At 40.1% G+C, this 19,047-nt stretch overlaps 1 protein-coding gene across 1 annotated transcript in view; it reads right to left on the bottom strand.

Moving 5' to 3' along the window:
* LOC139570935 (muscarinic acetylcholine receptor M3-like) overlaps nucleotides 1-19,047 on the bottom strand; it is a 128,997-nt gene that overhangs the window by 72,475 nt on the left and 37,475 nt on the right. The gene's annotated exons all lie outside the window — the stretch shown is intronic.

Genomic DNA, 19,047 nt, shown 5'->3' with positions numbered 1-19,047 from the left:
TATTTCTATTAGCTAGCCATAATAGCAAAAAGACTCAACCGCATATTTTCACAATTTTTCTACCGCATAGGTAGCTATCACAAAACCGACCAAATAGAGATATAATTAGTCACTAACCAAGAAACAACTACATCAGATGACAGTCTTATAACATGTTATACAATAAATGTATGTTTTGTTCGAAAATGTGCATATTTGAGGTATAAATCATAGTTTTACATTGCAGCTACCATCAAAAATATCACCAAAGCAGCCAGAATAATTACGGAGAGCAACGTGAAATACCTAAATACTCATCATAAAACATTTATGAAAAATACATGGTGTACAGCAAATGAAAGATAAACATCTTGTGAATCCAGCCAATGTTTCCGATTTTTTAAGTGTTTTACAGTGAAAACACAATATAGCATTATATTAGCTTACCACAATAGCTAAACACACAAATGCATTTATTAGCAGCAAAAGGTAGCGATCGCAAAAACCAGCAAAATATATAAAATTAATCACTAACCTTTACTCCACACACAGAGATGCATACAAAGCTCTCCCTTGCCCTCCATTTGGCAAACCTGACCATAATTCTGTCCTCCTGATTCCTGCTTACAAGTAAAAACTAAAGCAGGACGTACCAGTGACTCGCTCAATACAGAAGTGGTCAGATGACGCGGATGCTACGCTACAGGACTGTTTTGCTAGCACAGACTGGAATATGTTCCGGGATTCATCCAATGGCATTGAGGAGTATACCACCTCAGTACCGGCTTCATCAATAAGTGCATCGACGACGTCCTCCCCACAGTGACCATACATACTGTACATATCCCAACCAGAGGCCAGATCCTCAAAAAGTTCTACAGCTGTACCATCGAGAGCATCCGGACCGGTTGCATCACTGCCTGGTATGGCAACTGCTTGGCATCCAACCGTAAGGTGCTGCAAAGGGTAGTGTGTACTGCCTAGTACATCACAGGGGCCAAGCTTCCTGCCATCCAGGACCTCTATACCAGGCAGTGTCAGAGGAAGGCTCCAAAAAATTGTTAAAGACTCTTGTCACCCAAGTCAGTATGTTCTCTCTGCTACCGCACGGCAAGCGGTAGCGGAGCGCCAAGTCTAGGTTCAAAAGGCTCCTTAGCAGCTTCTACCCCCAAGCCAAAAGACTGCTGAACAATTAATCAAAATTGCCAACCGGACTATTTGCATTGAACCCCCCCCCCTTTGTTTTTATACTGCTGCTACCTGCTGTTTATTATCTATGCATAGCCATTTTTACCCCTACCTACATGTACCAAATGGCCTGGACCAGTACCCCTTGTATATAGCCTCGTTATTGTTATTTTGTTACTTTTTACTTTAGTTAATTTTGTAAATATTTTCTTAACTCTATTTTCTGCATTGTTGGTTAAGGGCTTGTAAGTAAGCATTTCACAGGTAAGGTGTTTGGCGCATGTGATGATTTGATTTTGAAAACTATAATTTTTAGTTAATGGATAGCCAGTCCTTGTATTCATAGCTCCTCAATGAAATTTCAGTTCAATCCACCAGAAAAGACAGAAAAAAAGAATACAACAAATATTTGGTAAAATCCAAATATACTAAAAAACTTTATCAATTGGAACCTTTATAAAGTGGAAGGGGGAACTTGTGATAAAAAAAATAAAAAATATATATACCAGTTTCATTTAAGGACAAACAAAATTGTCAGCTGAGCCATATAGATTGCAAAATAGTTGGGAAGAGATTTTCGATGTACCGATTCCATGGCACATGGTTTATGAATTGACACGCAATTTTCTGTTTATTATAACCTACTGCATGCCTAGAACCTGTGGGTTTAACCTGAATTAATGATAATATTGAAGATAGAAGCCGCCTCTTAATGAGTTTCCCGAAAGCCGATCTGTTATCCAACGATTATTATTATTAACCCTGCATTGTAATTATATAAAAGCCCATTAGATATTAGATAACATGTTTTCAAACACTTGTTTTTCACAAGGGCTATTAGCAGGACAATAGACACGATGTGGTCCCAAAAACAGCATCTCTCTTGATGATGTCATTGAATGTCTCACCAGCTTTGATCCATGCCTGGGCCTGTTTTTTGTTTGTCAGACGAATCATTGGGTCAAAACTACAGAACAGTACAAAACAAGAGACCACCACACATAGTTAATATTTTGTGAAAAAAATACAAACTTAAATGGCTTCATTAAATAGTACCTTCAAAACACCAGTTTCAACGTCAACAGTGAAGAGGCAACTCCGGGATGCTGGCCTTCCAGGCAGAGTTGCAAAGAAAAAGCCATAACTCTGTCCAGTGTCTGTGTTATTTTGCCCATCTTAATCCTCTATTTTTATTGGCCTGTCTGAGGTATGGCTTTTTCTTTGCAACTCTGCCTAGAAGCCCAGCATCCAGGAGTTGCCTCTTCCTTGTTGACGTTGAGGCTGGTGTTTTGTGGGTACTATTTAATGAAGCTGCCAGTTGTGGACTTGTGAGGCATCTGTTTCTCAAACTAGACACTCTAATGTACTTGTCCTCTTGCTCAGTTGTGCACCGGGGCCACCCACTCCTCTTTTTTTCTGGTTAGAGCCAGTTTGCGCTGTTCTGTGAAGGGAGTAATACACAGCATTGTACGAGATTTTGTCCTGCTAATAACAGGGTTAATAATATATCTGGGAGAATATATATTTTATATAATTCTAAATTAATAATAAATGAATAATAAAAATAACAATATTTTGGAGATGATTTCGTTTTCAAATAACGCAAAATGAGTGAGAAAAAGGCCATTCTTGAACATGGGGTGAGACATTGTTACTACTTTGTAAATAAAGCCAGTTTGTTATTTAGAATGATTTCTGTTTTTAGAGGGAGAGAAACCAAAAACCTACAGTCATCTCATGGGTCTCCCAGTCGAGGCCGGCACAGGTATTGAACCAGCATAAGTAGCAACACAGCTTGCACTGCAGTGCAATGTCTTAGACTGCTGCGCCACTCAGGCGCTGTACAACATGACCGGTCGGGAGTAGGCTACAGGACTACAGTAAGAGCAAAGTAATCCTAACATTTCCACACCCTAATTGTAGTCTAAGTTTCTCTTAGAATAAAAACCTTATTGTAACAACAGTTTTAGTAAGCCTGCAGTGACGATCCGCGGCACGAAGCCTCCAGTGTCAATCCGCGGCCCGGAGCCTCCAGCGACGGTCCCCAGTCCGGAGCCTGCAGCGACGGTGCCCAGTCCGGAGCCTGCAGCGACGGTCCCCAGTCGGGAGCCTGCAGCGACGGTTCCCAGTCCTCCGGACCCTCCGGCGATGATCGGTGGTCTGGTTCCTCCGGCGATGATCTGCGGCCCGGTTCCTCCAGTGAAGGTCCATGCACCAGGGCCGCCACCAAAGCGGAGGGATCTGCGGGCGGAGGGGAGTCTACGTCCCGCACCGGAGCCGCCGCCGTGAATGGATGCTCACCCGGACCCTCCCCTTTAGAGTCAGGTTTTGCTGCCGGAGTCCGCACCTTTGGGGGTGGTACTGTCACGCCCTGGCCGTAGAGAGGTTGATTCTCTATTTTGGTTAGGTCAAGGTGTGACTAAGGTGGGCATTCTAGTTTCCTTATTTCTATGTTGGTGTGGTGATTCCAAATCAGGGGCAGCTGTCTATCGTTGTCCTTGATTGGGGATCATATATAAGCTGTCATTTTCCTTTTGGGTTTTGTGGGATTTTGTTTTCTGTTTTGTGTCTGTGCCTGACAGAACTGTTCGCGTTCGTTTTTTGGCTTTGTTATTTTGTTTTGGTGTCATCAATAAAAAGACGATGTACGCCTACCACGCTGCACCTTGGTCCGGTCATTCTACAAACGAGAGCCGTTACAAGTAGGCTACTCCGACAGGTCATGCTGTACAACGCCATATTTTCCTAATGGAAACCCCGAGGGTTTTGTTTTTCTTCGAATAGAAACAAATTAAGCTAAATTTCTTAAAATCAATCCCATATACTATGTTCTTACAAAAAAGGTTTTAAATTCTCTATTACAGCCAATATTAAGAACAGTCAAATGCTTCTCAAAGATGCCCTCTTGTGGTCAAACTAGCACTAACTAGCATTAATGGCAACAATGGCTTGCTGTGCTGCAATACGACGCAACTTTTAAAAGAAGCACCACTAAGGTATAAACACTGACGCTTTGTACATTATCTGGAAATAATGGATGACTTGGTCTGCCCAAGTTTATTAGTTCCAGATAACGTGCAGAGCAGAGGCATTTATCCCGCTTTTACCATGGTTGCCAAAGAAAACAAGCACCCATTTACAAGCACCCAAAAATGTTGATAAGTACATTTATACTATTTCATCCTTCCACTAAACCTGGTTGTTAGTTCTATCAGTTAGGTTGCTAGAGAAGAGGACTTGTTGTTCATTCTATTTGTTTGATTGCTATGCATACTGGCATACATACATACATACATATATGTTCTTATTCCTTGCTTGCTAGCTAGCCAACTATGACTAACACAGTCACGCCAACTCTGCAGATAGAATAACATCAAAGTAGGTGAATTTGTGTTTGTTTAAGCTGTTTTCTAGTGACATTAATTTGGATGCATCCATGCTACAGTGCATACAAATGACACCCACACAAAGTACATTTCATCTATTTAAAAAAAGTTTTAAAATGAGAAAATATCACATTTTTTATGTTCATGTTGTTGATAGCTGCAATATAATATTACTACCTACATTTAATATAAATATTATTTATTGGGTGGGCGGGGGAGTAGAATCGAGTGGATTTGGACCATTATTGGGCTGATTCTGTCCCTAAAATGGCAACTTTGGCTCAGTTCGGGCGGCCAGATCTGGGCCGAATGACTCGGGCCTAGTCGGTACCCTCATTCACTCGGGCCAGCAGTTTTAGATCTGGCTTGCCGGAATCAGACCAGATGTGGGCCAGATGTTTGTGCTACCTGGGACAGGTTGTAGAAGAAGACAAGTAGGTTTATACAATCCCCAACTGTTGTAAACCAAATAGTAACATGGAAAAATAATTGTGTAGAAAGTTTATGAAAAAGTTTATGAATTTCCTGTCTGGGCTGTAGGACAGATGAATTATGACATTAACACGTAATTGTATTTTGCAGGTGTTGTTGTCCCACCAGTCAGCATTCAGGATCCAAACAACACGTTTTATAATAGCACTATAATGTGCACTATCATTACAGTATTTGACCGGCAGTAGCGATTATGTAAATATCCCCCTTCCTTTCTTCATCGGTTAAATATACACCCGAAGGAACCACGCAGCGCGGGGGGGGGGGGATTTGAGAGCAAAATGCCTGCAGACACCCCTGCCATTTACTCCCCTGCCACTCAAGGGCCATGCCAGAATGCTGGTCCCCAGGTGACTGAATACACTGTGCCTCATGAATACAGATGAGGGGATACAGCTGCAACACCACAGGAGCTACACTGCTACATTAACTCATTATCAGTGCACGATTATCAGAGGACCCGCACTGCATGGATAGTAGCGTGCATGGATATAGCAATAGGATCATGGATTGACACAAACACAACTTGGCTAAAGTTCACACAATAAAGGATAGTGATAAAGATGCAACAAACAGTATGTGGGTTGTTCCACCAATTTAGTGCCTTTTGAAAGGTTTTTTATTTTATTAGACAAGTTGACAAACAAACATCCTACCAAATTCAGAAAAGTGCCTATATCCATTCATCTCAATTGAGCTTAACTTTTTTCCACACACCAGTGAAAACACTGTTCCGCCGTGCCTGTGAACAGACATGAGTTAACCCTGCAATTGTTGTAAATATGTAATTGGTGCTTCGGTTTAATTGCATTTAATTGCTGCACAGTTTCTGTAAGTCTACCGTTAATTTTGTCATAGGCTTGTCGCAGGGATTGAATTAGGCAAATGTATTTATTCTTGTTAACAGGTTTTTGTTTTCTTTGTGTTTTGTGAAAAATGTACAATGTTAATTATTTATATATATATTTATTTGCCTCTTGCTCTCTGGTTTTAGTCTATTTAAAGGGGAATGGCACCTGCTGATTTGGCCTCATTTTTTCTATATGGTGTAATTGAGTTTCTCCATGTGTTCATTCCTTGATATCAGGAAATGCCCATTTGTCCCTGCCATTGGTCACTTCCAGTGTTATGAGACTGATGGTTTCTCAAAGAGATAATTTGTTTACGTGGCAGGTTAGGATAATTAGCGTGGCAGGTTAGGTGAATGGGGTTAAGGTTAGGAAAAGGGTTAGGATTAGCTACAATGCTACAGTTGTCAACAACTGTTGTCCCTGACAAGAAAGAAATTGCCATGGACCAATGGTGAGTATCAGTGGGTGTAACTTGACATCAAGAAACGCTGCAATTACACCCTTCTCCGTTTTCTGGCTTGCTCCTCAAGAAATGCTGGCGGCCATGACAGAAGCCAAAAGTGAGTTGATTTGGGGGTGTTTGATGTGGGCGTTTCTTGGTTGTGTCCTTGCCACCACGAAGACACACCCACCTGTCAGAACCTTGCCCGCAGCCGTTTCTCCACTCAATCAACAACAACAAAAAGCAAACCTACAGGCAGATGATGGTGTAATGCCGGAAGAAGCTTTGAATAGGTCAGTAGCCTACAGGATAATATGAGAATGCAATTGCTGAATCTATGAAGGTATTCTAAAGTGTTTTTGATAACTTTCAAATGTAGTAACAGGTCCATGTAGAATAAACCAACCTTTACATAATACCATAGGAGCAGTGTTCTGCTAATATAAATAACAATGTGCACCTTTCATTGTCATTCCCAGCCGATACACATACTGTGTCTCTTTGCATTTTGTCTGGTGGTAATGGGCCTGCCTTGGCAAACATGTCAGAGTGGTCATACCTTCCTGTGTGGTGTCCCGTATACAACAGGAGTTCCCTGATCCTGGTGCAGAATTCATAAAGAGTCATGTCGACTCCTTCGACTCCAACCACAGACTCCAACCAATAGTCTATGGCTGTGGATTGACTGCACTGTTTGAATGGAATGTTGGCATATTGGCAGTTAATTAAAACAATTACATGGAATCATTCATATAAAACTGGCTGGCTAGCTAGCTAACAAACATACGGTACGGATATATTCTTCAAATTCATTATTTTACACAATATCTTATCACAGCACAGGCAAACCATAGTTCACCAACTCCCTGACCAAAATGGCTGACCTCTATCCCATCATAAGAAGGTTCATGTCCATTATAGTATTCTAGTTCCTAATTCTATGGAACATAATGACTTTGTTAAAGGGGGTGCATACTTTGAAAAGACCTGCCCAAAAGTTCCACACAGCTCTGTGACCTTTGACATGTTGGGTTAAGAATGCACTATAGTGGTGAGCCTAGATTGAGTTATCAATACTTTTACTCACCATTGTTGCCCTCACAGAGACAGCAGCGAAATAAGAAAGCTAGGGGAAAAAATGACTGCTGCCTCAACTGCTAGGCAAGGAAGATAGTGATGAGGATACGGACATTTACACTGACCATGTGGACACACTGATAGGTGCAAATAACATGGTGCCATCTGTGACAAATCAATAACGAGGGTAAACACGTAGATGCCGTTAACAAACGTCCTTTTACTTTGCACAAGCTATTACACACATATCGCGGCAAATTAATAAAAAAATATAGGGAGAATGACTTTATTCACCGCGAACGGCGATCAGAGTTCACCCACGTGCCCAATTTCCCCTTCCCCAAAACACGTGTCAAATATTGGACTATAAAATTGTGCCTTCCTGTATTACACTTATGCTAAAATGTTTATTCTATTCTACGGAGCCATTTACTTTATGTTCGTATTCTTATCTTTTATTATGTCTTATTGTTGTTGCATTGTCGAGAAGGAACCTGCAAGTAAGCATTTTGTTGGACAGTTATACCATGTGGATCCCATACATACATACATACACATAATAAAACTTGAACCCATTTTTTTTACCACTACATCACTGGATACAATGGATGTCTAGGTGATATCTTTACCGTACAAAACCAATAGTAGAAGGTATGAAGGTGGCCTTTATCTATACTGTCATTCATAATTGAGCATTCAGTCATCCTCAAAAAAAACATTGCAGGTTCATCGTAAAGAGTCAGGTGAATTTGTCCATCCCAAAGCATTGCTGATTCTGGCCCAGATTAGCATAGCCTGTAAAGAATTATTGAGATCACTTAAACAGGCTATACTAATTAAAGCCAGAATCATCAATTCAGATCTTCAGATTTCAGCCCCAAATGGAAGAACATCCACTTGGACAGACTGCAAAAATGTGGCATCAGTTATCATAGGATGGTTGGATGTTAATAGATGACTGATGTTAAACTACAAGATCAGAGGACAGGTTATCTGCTGATACTATAGTGAGTCCACACGCCTATCTAGAGTATGATACAGTTGGATAAAAAAAAAATCATATTCACCACGGAACGTGGAACTTCCTGTATCTTGCTTTTGTATCTTAATCCTAATTTTCTCCGTAGCAAATGACTGAGACATGCCGTTCAGCTGAGTACAGTACAGACTCAGTAGTCAGGAGGAGAAAATGTCCTGTTCTGTTTCTGTCCACTCCTTAAACAGTCTTCATCTCTGCCACATAAGTGAATTATACCACACAGAATGTATCACATACCAGCTGCAGCCTTCGTCTCCTCAATGACATACTACACGGGGGGGGGATTGATGGAAAGGGAGAGAGAGACAAAGAGAGAGAGAAAGATATGACCAAATAGATGGAATTACGAACGGCCTCAGGAGAGGAGTGGTACAATTTACGAGAATGCTGTCCAGCTGAAGCCAAGATCAGAAACATAAAGTTCCCTATATTATTCACACTGCCAAACACGCAACAGAACCAGACAAATGAACCAGGAGAAATCATACAGCTCTGATATGAAACCACAAGGTTAACAGTATTAACTACCAAAGGGATATGACTCAACATTTTCATAGTGCTTCAAAATTGTTCGGCATGTCTGACCGTGTGGCTTTTGGAATAAAACATGCTTTAAAAGAATCAAGCCTAAATAGTTTATGGCACTCGAGAAAACCCTTTGGATTTGATCATGAATCCATTTACAGTCTATGGGCTAATAAATGGAATCTTTCATCATTCATCACTTTAATCATACATCAAGATCAATCTACTGGAAGGTTTTCCTATGGATACTCATTTGGGCTTTATACAACGGGTGGGTCTAATCCTGGATGCTGATTGGTTAAAGCCGCGTTCCAGACTGTGTCTATTCCACAAATTACCACTGGCTAAGGCTATGACGTCGACATGCCTATTTACTTTTCAATCTCACCAGCACAACCAGGCAATATATTAAACTTGATCTCCACTGTCACGTCCTGACCATACAGAGCCTTTATTTTCTATGTGGGGTTCTAGGTTGTTTTTTCTATGTTGGGGATTTGGTATGATTCCCAATTAGAGGCAGCTGGCTATCGTTGTCTCTAATTGGGGATCATACTTAAGTAGCAGTTTTTCCACCTGTGGGTTATGGGATATTGTTTATGTTTTGAGTTAGTGTTGTAGTCACGGTTTGTTATTTGTTAGTTTATTGTTTATTGTTTTGTCTTTGCTAAAGTTTCACTTCTTTAATAAATTATGTGGAACTCAAGATACGCTGCGCCTTGGTCCGTTTCTACGAACGAACGTGACATCCACTGTAAAAAAGCATTTAGACATTATCTCCCTTTTTTTTAGACTAGCATTTGGTTTTCAACAGCTAACAGCGGAGATTTGTATAAACTTTGCTGTTTGTCTCTCTGACCTTTGCAACATTGTTTCAATATTAAAATTCAATATCCACTGACCCATTGAGGATTAACGTGTCAGGATTAGACAGACATCTTTTCTCAGCCAGTTGAAATCATGATTCAGCATTATTTTTATGGATATAGAAATGTAAACAGAATAACGAGTCAATAATAAATTCCTAAAAATTATTTTAATAAAAATATGTAATTATTTGATTATGTTGGTAACCCGTTGTATTAAAATAATAATGCCTGCATGATTTGCAGGCACTCGACTTCATCTCGGACCTAACAACAACCATTTCAATATATGCTTCAAACATCGGCTTCTTGGTCATTATCACTTAAGAAGAAAATGACTGCCCTAAAAGGACTCACTCAAGAGATGACACAGAGAAGATAGTATAGGAAGCTGATCTTCTGAAATAGATTCAGTCCTTTCAAGTAATTCTTCAAAGAACACTGGGGGATTATTTATGTTTGAGGGCCAATCAAGATTTCCATTATGTGTGATACGTCAGCTCATTTTGTTTTCCTTTGAAACGCATGAGACCGTAAATTGATGACCTGTCACAGTGAATGACGCTTTCTCTCAATTGTTGCAATATCATGTTCTTCAAAGTAAGACATCGAGCAGGTAGGTACTACATTTGTGACACGTGATGACTGTAGACCCAATTTCTTGTAAGCTACCACAATGTGGTTGTGTTTTGGTCAAAGTAGTCTGTTGATCCTCTGGGAATGACCTTACCATGTCAGTCATGGAATTGTGTCGGATCAGTCGCCTTTCAGATGCATGATGCACGTGCCATAAATATTAGATCACAGGAGGCTTTACAATAATCCTCATGAATGTACGCATATGCACACACACACACACACACACACACACACACACACACACACACACACACACACACACACACACACACACACACACACACACACACACACCTCCCACTGGTGGACCAAACTCTAGTAGGCTTTACTCAATGATTTAGAACAGGTAAATTCAAAACTCCTTCATGTGAATTGGGAAAATAAGGTATTTTAAAGTTCTGGTCAGTAAATGCATAATGCCAGAAAAGGTTCATGTGGGCTTCCATTAAAATACTAGGAGTAGTCCTGAAAGATGTGCTAGAAAAGTTCATATTTCAGGCATGAAGTGGTTTCACTGTGATGCAATATCCAGTGAGGCATTCCTTGGTGCTACTTTTGCTGGATGTGGTTTGTGAATTTAAAAGAACCTAAAAAAAATCCATGAATAGAGAAACGTTACAGTAGACACATAACTTTGGACACTGTCTCAAGCAGGAAAGGAAGTGTGCGCTCTTGCAGATGCAGTATAAGAAAAAAAAAGATATGCAACTACTGAAATGGAACACAGAAAACAGAAAGTGGCTGCCCTGAATATTGAAAAAGTTACATCTCGTAACTGTTGTGGCTGGGATGTGTATGCAAATGTTACCATTTTTGAATATTGGGTAGAACAAGTAGAGACAATGCAGAGAAATTAAAGCATGCTCTATTTGCGGACACATTACTAGTCAAGATTACTATGAGTTTACCTAACACTGATTTTGGAGAAGTTTTGGTAAACTGTGCACAAAGCCAGGCAAATAAAACTTTAGTGCTGTTAACGTTTAGGTTACAAAAGGCTGTCCTAATAAGGATACCGTACATGTTATTGTCTTTCACTCTGGGCTGGGCGATATCCAGTATCTATATTGAAATGTTCTACCATGTCCAATGTTTTCATTCCTGAGGAACATAATAAGTCATGGCAGTAAGGCTAATATAGTATTTTCGTCTTCCACATTTGATTAGGAAGATGCACTGAACAGCTGAGAGGAAATTATAGCTCCACTATCTGACTTGTTAAAAGCTCCCAGATTGAGTTATTCAGAACACAGCAGCTCCACTGACTAGTGGATTGACAGAATGTGTCTTCATCAACTTCTCTATACATGCCAGCTTCCTTATCCACGCCTCAAGACTGACATGGAAATCAGATCCCTTTGCATTGCCAGCTACTTTGTATGGTGACAGCAGCCCTGTGGCCTTTACAAATAGCCAGTTAAAAAGTCAGAGGTAGAGTCACACCCATTGGTTTCTGGCTCCCTTACTGCGGCATCTTTCTCCTCTATACCATTTTTCTCATTGTACAGTAATGTGCTGCCATCCACTACCCACGGGTGTTAATTATTAAAAGCAGTCATTACACAGAGTCCATAGATTCACCGAAGGGAAGAGAGACCAGGAAGCTTGGAATAGAAAACATGGTTTAATTGTGAACATTAAGGCTAAGTTTCCATTGGTGCCTCAATAAGAACTATAGCCACCTTAAGATTTTACCAAGAGGGTGGCAATAGTCTTCAAGTTGAGTACTTTTACAGTACTGCCATACCCATGGAATAATAAACCCTCTGGGATGCGAGGATAAAAGCTGTTTCATAAAGAGCCTTCGGAAAGTATTCAGACCCCTTTACCTGTTACATCCTTATTCTAAAATTGATTGAACTACATTTTTTTCATCAATCTACACACAATACACCATAATGACAAAGAAAAAGAGTTTAGACATTTTTGCAAATGTATATAAAAAACTAAATCAGAAAAAGCTGATTTAAATAGGTATTCAGACCCTTTGCCATGAGACTCACAATTCAGCTCCTGAATTGAAGGAACTCCTTCAAGACTGTTTGAAAGCATTTGACATGAAGCTGGTTGAGAGAATGTCAAGAGGGTGCAAAGCTGTCAAGGCAAAGGGTGGCTATTTGAGGAATCACAAAAAATATATTTTTATTTGTTTAACACTTTTTTGGTTACTACATGATTCCATATGTGTTATTTTATAGTTTTGATGTCTTCACTATTATTGTACAAAGTAGAAAATAGTAAAAATAAAGAAAAAGCCTTGAATGAGTAGGTGTTCTAAAACATTTGACTGGTAGTGTAAGTCAATGTGATATTTTATTTTTGTATTTTTAATCAATTTGTAAACATTTCTGAAAACCTGTTGTTACTTTATCATTATGCGGTAGTGTGTGTATATTTATGAGAAAAAAATAATTGTATACAGCTGTAACATAACCAAATGTGGAAAAAGTTAAGGGGTCTGAATATCTCTCTCTCACAGCTCCGTCTGAATATTCCTTACATGAGACAAACTGATCTCAGATCTGTAGGACCCCAGGGACTAAGTCAGAACTTCATGTTATGCAGTCAATATTATATCAATAACAAAATCATAATTAAAGTATTTATCAAAATATCTAATGACCTAATACTTTTAAGCATAGAACATGCAAATTGGTAAACAGCTGACAGTACTGTAGGTGGTGTTAGCTATCACAGCAGGATGAATGACTAAGTGTTCGTTTGAAAAGGAGGTGATGTTTTTTGAAGATATAAACAGACATTTCCTGCAATTAACAGTGACTTATACTGCAGTACATAAAACATTACAAAAGAGGTTCCAAAAAATCTTTCTACAGACTTGTGGCTTTCCACACCACCAGGGGTGTGATGTTGTTTCGAAATAATGCTCCCTGTCACACATCATTGCATACTTATTGGTGTAAAACATTGGAAAGCTTAATTCAAACAAAATCTACTTTAGGCAGCATAATAAATACTCAAGAGTTGCAGATTAATGATGTTGAATACTGCATCTCAATACTAAAAGCAGACTTAGAGAAAGGGACCAACAACCCAGCAAAGAACAAAACAGTTATATAATAAACATGGGGTTTATTCTGTTTCTATGAAAAAAAGATGGTATAAAACAGCCTTAACAAATACAAGACACTGTATAAGCAACCTTTCCCAAGAGCCGTTAATGGGAGACACTTGTGATCCAAACACTCAGTGGACCCCAGGCATTATTCTGGACAGGTTATGATATTCACCAAAATACATAAAAAGTTTAACATCACTTGGTGAATCTTGCTACAACCGTTTCAGGTAGCCTAGTGGTTAGAGCATTGGGCCAGTAACCGAAAGGCTCAGTAACCTGAGCTGACAAGGTAAAAATCTGTCGTTCTTCCCCTGAACCAGGCAGTTAACCCACTGTTCCTAGGCCGTCATTGTTAATAAGAGTTTGTTCTTAACTGACTTGCCTAGTTCAATAAAGGTTAAAAAAATTCACAAATTGATGTTGACAGAGTTCTATCTTGCTGTTGAACGAGGAAGAGCTCGGTTTTGTCGTCTTGAAAAGTTTGTTGTTTTGAAAGTGTATTGGAAAGTTCTTAGTAGCGAGCTAACTTTTTAGTTTGGATCCCGCGACGCAGTTGTCATCCATTGCTGGGACTGCTAGTCTCTGTCCAGTGAACCTGCTGACTAAGGACGGGTCTGAGTAACTATTTGGCATTGCAGCAAGACAAGCTGTTAGCTAGCTGCATATCAAGCTAGCGGGGTTTTCTTGAGGGCTTGAACGCAGCCCGCGACGCAGTTTGTTTTACTCAATCTTCCTTGTGACCTGCTCCATCTGGAACTGGAGTAGGAGGAGTAACAGCGTAACCTACGTTGCTAGCTACCATGACAAACACTAAAGCCGGTGGGAGTACAGTTGAGGACAGTGGGTTCTCTCTATCACACATGAAGGATCTTTTAAACGAACAAAAATAGTTCCACAAGCAGATTTTTGTTTTTTGTCCAAATACTGGTGGATTCAACTAATAAAAGAATGGACGACCTGACCAGGGAGGTCCAGGACCTGAAGAACAGTATGATTAACACAGTCTCCTCTGAACAGTTGATGTTGAGATGTGTCTGTGTCACGATCGTCTATGGGTGAGAGAGAGGACCAAGGCGCAGCGTGTGCAAAATACATTCTCTTTTATTCAGAGAAGGGAAAAACACGAAACAAACACTGAATACAAACTAAACAAAACAACCGTGAAGCTAACGACGTAAGTGCATAGACAAGCAACAAACATTCAACATAGACAATTACCCACAAAACCCAAATGCCTATGGCTGCCTTAAATATGGCTCTCAATCAGAGACAATAAACCACAGCTGCCTCTAATTGAGAAGCAATCTAGGCAGCCATAGACATACAAACACCTAGACAAGTCACTGACCCATTAAACGTACAAACCCCTAGACAAACCAAAACACATACATTCCCCATGTCACACCCTGACCTAACTAAAATAATAATGAAAACAAAGATAACTAAGGCCAGGGTGTGACAGTCTGTTACTTGAATTCCGCGAAGCATTTATTTGGGGTGCAATTTCTGAGGCTGGTAACTCTAATGAACTTATCCTCTGCAGCAGAGTTAACTCTGGGTCTTCATTTCCTGTGGCAGTCCTCATGAGAGCCAGTTTCATCGTAGCGCTTGATGGTTTTTGCGACTGCACTTGAAGAAACTTTCAAAGTTATTGACATTTTCTAGATTGACTGACCTTCATGTTTTAAAAAAATGATGGACTGTCATTTCTCTTAGCTTATTTGAGCTGTTCTTGCCATAATACTTGGTCTTTTACTAAATAGGTCTGTTTTCTGTATACCAACCCTACCTTGTCACAACCCAACTGATGGGCTCAAACGCATTAAGGAAAGAAATTCCACAAATTAGCTTTTAACAAGACACCTGTTAATTGAAATGTATTCCAGGTGACTACCTCATGCATGGTTGAGAGAATGCCAAGATTGTGCAAAGCTGTCACCAAGGCAACGGGTGGCTACTTTAAAGAAACTAAAATATATTTAGATTTGCTTAATACTTTTTTGGTTACTACGTGATTCTGTATGTGTCATTTTATAGTTTTGATGTCTTCTCTATTATTCTACAATGTAGAAAATAGTAAAAATAAAGAAAAATCTTTGAATGAGTAGGTGTGTCCAAACCTTTGACTAGTACTGTAGATTCAATGGTTGCAACGATGGGGAGAGGTCTGTCCGTAATAAAGAGATGCTCTGCTTTTTTGACATCACACTCTAAAAAGCAATTTCTGCAGGCTTTAGTTTTGTCTAATCTTGATTATTGTCTAGTCGTGTTGTCCAGTGGTGCAAGGAAAGACCTAGTTAAGCTGCAGCTGGCCCAGAACAGAGCGACACATCTTGCTCTTCATTGTAATCAGAGGGCTGATATAAATACTATGTATACCAGTCTCTCTTCGCTAAGAGTTGAGGAAAGACTGACAGCATCACTTCTTTTAATAAAAAACAATGTGTTGAAAATCCCAAATTGTTTGCATAGTCAACTTACGCACAGCTCTGACACACACACTTACCCCACCAGGGGTCTTTTCAGAGCCCCCAAATCCAGAACAAATTCAAGATAGCGTACAGTACTATATAGAGCCATTATTGCATGGAACTCTGTTCCATCTAATATTGCTAAAATAAACAGCAAACCTGGTTTCAAAAATCAGATCAAGCAAAACCTCACGGCGCAACGCCTCCCCCGTATGTGACCTAGATAGTGTGTGTGTATGTATTGATATGTAGGCTACGTGTGCCTTAAAAAGGGATGTGGTTCTGTTCTTGTCCAATAATATCTTGTATTATGTCATGTTTTGTGTGGACCCCAGGAAGAGTAGTTGCTGCTTTTGCATCAGCCAATGGGGATCCTAATAAAATATTTAAAAAATATATATCGGATGCATAACCAGGCAGATTGGAGAGCCCATTTATACCCTAGCAGAGCCTGAAACAAAGCTGACAATCAGAAAACACCATCCCGGTCTCATAAGTAAAAGGCAATGAGTTACAAATGGAAAACCAAACCCGATGAACTTTGCACTGAAATTATCATGAGAACATAAATCAAAAATTTTATGATAAATTGACTTGTCATTGACCGATCAACAAAATCATTGTTTGATATTTAAATGGGATGCTTTTCTTTGGTGTGGTGCAATGATTTTGGACTGACGTAATGCCTGTACTATCAATCATGAAGCCACTCTTGATTAGCGTACAGAACATTACCTTGAATAGTCAAACTAGCCCTGCAAGCCACTGTTGAAATAAAATTGAATCTTATCTCTGCACGCAAGGACGGAAAAGTGCTCATATCAAACTTAATGGCCTTATCTACTTATTTTCATTTGCATTGAACTGACAGACATCCATCATTCATTTAGGCCACCATTTGGATTTTAGAATTTATAGTGCATTGGAAAGTATTCCCCTACAATGGATTTAATCATTTTTTCCCCCTTCATCAATTTACACACAGCCATAGGAGGTTATTAGAAAAAATTGAAATATAACATTTACATAAGTATTCAGACCCTTTACTTAGTACTTTGTTGAAGCACATTTGGCAGCGATTACAGCCTCGACTCTTCTTAGGTATGAGGCTACAAGCATGGCACACCTGCACTTGGGGAATTTCTCCCATTCTTCTCTCTGCAGATCCTCTCAAGCTCTGTAAGGTTGGATGGGGAGCATCGCTGCACAGCTATTTTCAGGTCGCTCCAGAGATGTTTGATCAGGTTCAAGTACGGGCTCTGGCTGGGCCACTCAAGGACATTCAAAGACTTGTCCCGAAGCCACTCCTACGTTGACTTGGCTGTGTGCTTAGGGTCGTTGTCCTGTTGGAAGGTGAACCTTCGCCCCAGTCTGAGATCCTGAACGCTCTGGAGCAGGTTTTCATCAAGGATCTCTGTACTTTGCACCGTTCATCTTTCGCTCAATCCTGACTAGTCTCCCAGTCCCTGCCGCTGAAAACATCCCCACAGCACGATGCTGCCACCACCATACTTCACCATAGGGATGGTGCCAGGTTTCCTCTAGTCATGAGTTCAATCTTGGTTTCATCAGACCAGAGCATCTTGTTTCTCATGATCTGAGAGGCCTTTAGGTGCCTTTTGGGAAACTCCATGTGGGCTGTCATGTGTCTTTTACTGAGGAGAGGCTTCCGTCTGGCCACTCTACCATAAAGACCTGATTGGTGGAGTTCTACAGAGATGGTTGTCCTTCTGGAAGGTTCTCCCATCTCCACAGAGGAACTCTGGAGCTCTGTCAGAGTGACCATCGGGTTCTTGATCACCTACCTGACCAAGGCCCTTCTCCCCCGATTGCTCAGTTTGGCCGGGCGACCAGATCTAGGGAGAGTCTTGGTGGTTCCAAATGTCTTCCATTTAAGAATGATGGTTGGATGTTCTTGGGGACCTTCAATGCTGCAAAAAAAAATGTGGTACCCTTCCCCAGATCTGTGCCTCGACACAATCCTGTCTCGGAGCTCTACGGGCTGTTCTTTCCATCTCATGGCTTGGTTTTTGCTTTTGCTCTATATAGACAGGTGTGTGCCTTTCCAAATTATGTCCAATCAATTGAAGTTAACACAGGTGGACTCAAATCAAGTCGTAGAAACATTGCAAGGATGATCATTGGAAACAAGATGCACCGGAGCTCAATTTCTTGTCTCATAGCAAAGGGTCTGAATACTTATGTAAATAAGGTATTTCTGTTTTTTAATTGTAATACATTTGCAAAAAAAATCGAAACACTTTTTTTCTTTTTGTGATTACGGGGTATTGTGTGTGTAGATTAATGATGAAAATAATCAATTTAAGAATAAGGATGTAACGTAACAAAATGTGGAAAAAGTCATGGGGTCTGAAAACTTTGATTGCACTGTAGTTGAGCACAAAATATTGGGAGTAGATTGCCAAAGCCAATCAAGTCTGAATGATTTTGTGTGGGAGGGAATTGTGCTTATATCAACCCAAAAGGGAAGTCGGTAGTTAACTACACTTAGCTGAGCCAATGCAGAATTATAAATACACAATAGCCAAAGGCTATTTTGATGGACACCAGTTGATTGAACAATGTTTAACACGAGTCATGTAACTAACCTTTTTACATAAGTCGCAATCTTCAAAGAGCGACTGAACTCCCCCCCCCCCCCCCCCCCTGATTACACATGTTTCTCTGTTGCTCATTAAGAATTATGAGATTTCGGTCTTTATCCTCTTTACTGTACACTTTGTAGTCAATTTTGACACTAGACTAAATGTTTCTGATTAATACCGATGCCACATATGCTGTTTTCTATCAGAGAAGTTGTTTTATTGCCTTCAGTTGTGCTTTGAAGCTCTGACTGGAATAACTCCATTCATTGATTTCTGAGTGGAGAAACACACACACACCCACAATCACTCACACACAATACCCCATCAACCCAGTGTAAGGAACAATAAACAGTCCTAATTAATGCAACGGATCACCAATCAATATCAATCCCCACATGCTCCTTGTC

This window comes from Salvelinus alpinus, chromosome 3, assembly GCF_045679555.1.
Source record: "Salvelinus alpinus chromosome 3, SLU_Salpinus.1, whole genome shotgun sequence".
Taxonomy (NCBI): Eukaryota; Metazoa; Chordata; class Actinopteri; order Salmoniformes; family Salmonidae; genus Salvelinus; species Salvelinus alpinus.
This window is presented reverse-complemented; position numbering and strand designations above follow the sequence as displayed.